Here is a 3,425-nt window from a genome sequence, read left to right as displayed (position 1 = left end):
TCAACTGATCGACATATCAAATTAAAACCAATTAGCTTATCAATCTTTTCTAAAAAATATTGCATCTGTAAAAAAATAATTTTCTTTTCGTAATTATTGATTGTATTTGTTTTTTATAGTTTACATGGTACCGAGACCAAGGGGAAAAAATTAATTTTCGGGCCGCCCTAAAATGGAGATGGGCTGCCTAATTAAAAAAATAAAAAAAACGAGTCTAATATCTTGCAATAAGGTACAAAACTACCAATTTTCACGAAAATCTGGGAACCACTATATTGGTTTGGTATGGAGTGGCTGTATATATCGTCTCGTTCTATTGGAGTTAATTTGTCTCGAAATGCAAAAACAAATTGCTGGAATCGTTCAACTACGTCAAGATATGATAACTGAAATTGTCCAGAACTTTGAGAAAAGCGGTTCTTCCTTCTCAGCAAAGAGATCAGAACTTAAATCAGAGACGATTTCTCGGATCAAGAAAGGTAACTTAAGATAAAGGTAAGGGTAACGTTATTCAGGGTATCGAAAGGATTCAACGTAAATTTGTCCGCTTCGCTTCACGTAATTTACCCTTTATGCGATTTGCTGAGTGTACGCAGAGATGTAGCTAAAGCGACTTTTATATCGGATCATTTCCCTAAAAATCCTGACTGTTCCGAACTTCTACAAATGACAAATTTTAATATTCGCTATCGAAACCTGCAGTGTTGCACATTTCTATGTCTCCCCCGCTCCCACACAAATTACGGGTATAACGAACTAATAGCGATTATGTGTTGGGTGCTCAACCGATGTTTTTCATCGTTTGATTACTATTTGTCTAATTTAAGTCTGAAAAAAAAACTTTCGTCGCCGTTTAATATGATAATAATTAAACGGCGACAATAAGCATAAGTTCAAATTGAGTTCAATGTACCATTAGGGCCTGAGAAGCCAACTTTCTTGATTTTTCTGGCTTACCCAGAGACTGTCACTAGTGACAGTGACCGGATCAGGAAGGAAGGAATGAAAAAAAAGGGGGGGAGGAGGGAGAAAACGGTAAGGGGAGAAAAAGGAGGTTTGAAGGAAAGTAAAAAGGATGGGCTCGACCATTAATACCATAGATAGAGAGAGAAATAGACGGAAAAGTTTTAGAAAAATTAGAAGCAAGTGAATAGTGGTGTGGTAAAAAAAGGAGTACAACAGGAAGACATCCGCTGATAGTCTTGTACTCTATGAACGTTCCGGTACACACTCCGCTCAGGTCACACCTGAGAACCCCGGAATTTAATCTCTGGCCACACTTGTTCTGGACCTACTGCTAACGGCCTAGAAAGTGTGGAAACCACATCGTCAGGATATCCGACCCAAATACCGCCATTGTGGAGTTTGGCTGAATCACGGAATTTTCCAACACGAGACACCTGGATCAAGGGAAGAACGGCCTGGACAGGTACTGGACGTACCGAGACCAACATTTTGCCTGCCACCAACGAGAACGTTATAAGGTACGCCACTCCTTCCTCCCCCTCCCCCCCTTCGACCGACGACGAAGGAGCACATTGGGCTTACTAACCAGATAAATTAATTTAAAAAAATATATCTTCATTAGATTCCATTTATTATTCAGCTCATCAGTCCTTTCGACTTCGGTGGTATTTAATCGGTTCTTTCGTAATTCGTGCGTCTTTGTGTGAGTCCTCCCGAGATCGGAAGCCGACCCTGAGAAAAGAACAGGTGAGCTGGCTGGGCAGAGTAGCGAGCAAAAAGTGACTTTCAAGTTGTCACGACGGATGAACTCTTCCGGATTCTACACACACGGTGGCAGCCGTAATAACGTTGTAGACAATTCACTTCGTTTTCACCGTAAAGTGACGTTCGTGATCAGGCCCTATAACTATATATTTGTTTTGTTAAACAAGTTTGTTCTCTATTTAAAAATTACATAGGGCCTTATTCCCGAATACACTACACGTGAAAACAATGTGTGGTGAGTACAACCTTATTCCGGAATACACGCCACTGTAAACATTTGGTAGAATTCATTATCAATACACCGAGTTCATCCACCGATGTTATTCTGATTTACACTTCACGCTCTCTTTTATGTAAACAGTCATACACTCTCCCGAAAAGTTGGTATATATGACGAGCTTTTTGGTAAATATTACCAATATTTAATAAATGTTTGCAATACGAATTCTTCGTATATATTACACGATATGATGTCAAATCGGCCAGTATAACCCAGTATAAGCAGTCGGTTCAACGTTCGTTTAACATATACAACATGTTATATTAACCCTACCTTTATGCATATATTATTATGAATTTATTGAGCTTTTGTATGCATCTTTATTCATTTACTAGCTAACCCGGCAAACTTCGTCCCGCCCATTTACTTGATTAATTCTTGAGTAATGCAGAAATTTGTGTTTTATTTGTATGGCAGCCACCTCTAAGAGAGGGGGGAGGGGTATCTAACCACCATAGAAACATTCATTGCACTCTAAAGTTTCCATATGCCTAATTTGGTTTAATTTGCTTGATTAATTCTCGGGTAATGCAAAAATTTGTGTTTCATTTGTACGGCAGCCCCCTCTAAGAGAGGGGGAAGGAGTATCTTAACACCATAGAAACATTTATTGCATCCTAAAACCTCCACATGCCAAATTTGGTTTCATTTGCTTGATTAATTCTCGAGTAATGCAGAAATTTGTGTTTCATTTGTATGGCAGCCCCCCCTTTGAGTGGGGGAAGGACTGTCTAACCATCATAGAAACATTTATTGCACCCTAAAACTTTCACATGCCAACATTGGTTTCGTTTGCTTGGTTAATTTCCGAGTAATGCAGAAATTTGTGTTTCATTTGTATGGCAGCCCCCCCCTTAGAGAGGGGGGAGGGGTCTCAAAATATCACGAAAACCTTCCCCGGCCCCAAAAACCCCTACATACCTATTTTCATGTCGATCGGTTCAGTAGTTTCCGAGTCTATAAGAATCAGACAGACAGACAGACATCACTCCATTTTTATATATATAGATTGAACTATCTGAACTATTTAAAATATTTATTGAACTATCTAAATTATTTATTGAAGTATCTAAACTATTGACATCTATATATATATGTTCGATTGGGGCTACAAATTAGGAAAAAATACACAGTTATTACTATGAATAGCTAGGACAGACTACTCAATTCTCACCATTACCCTCTCCCGGGACCAGCTTGTAATTACTTCTCAGCCAAACACATTCGGGAGATATCATGAAACTGACAAAACCCAGATGGCATTAAGTGAAGCTAGCTTTATGCCCCGTTGCAACATTGACTTGATGCGCAGGATACGGAACCTGCATCGTGACGAATCCGCAAAACATCTAATTGATTGAACCACCGATCACAATCGTCTGCAAAACGTCTATGAAGTTGTCCTTGACCGTAT

Source organism: Toxorhynchites rutilus, chromosome 3 (assembly GCF_029784135.1).
Source record: "Toxorhynchites rutilus septentrionalis strain SRP chromosome 3, ASM2978413v1, whole genome shotgun sequence".
Taxonomy (NCBI): domain Eukaryota; kingdom Metazoa; phylum Arthropoda; class Insecta; order Diptera; family Culicidae; genus Toxorhynchites; species Toxorhynchites rutilus.
This window is presented reverse-complemented; position numbering follows the sequence as displayed.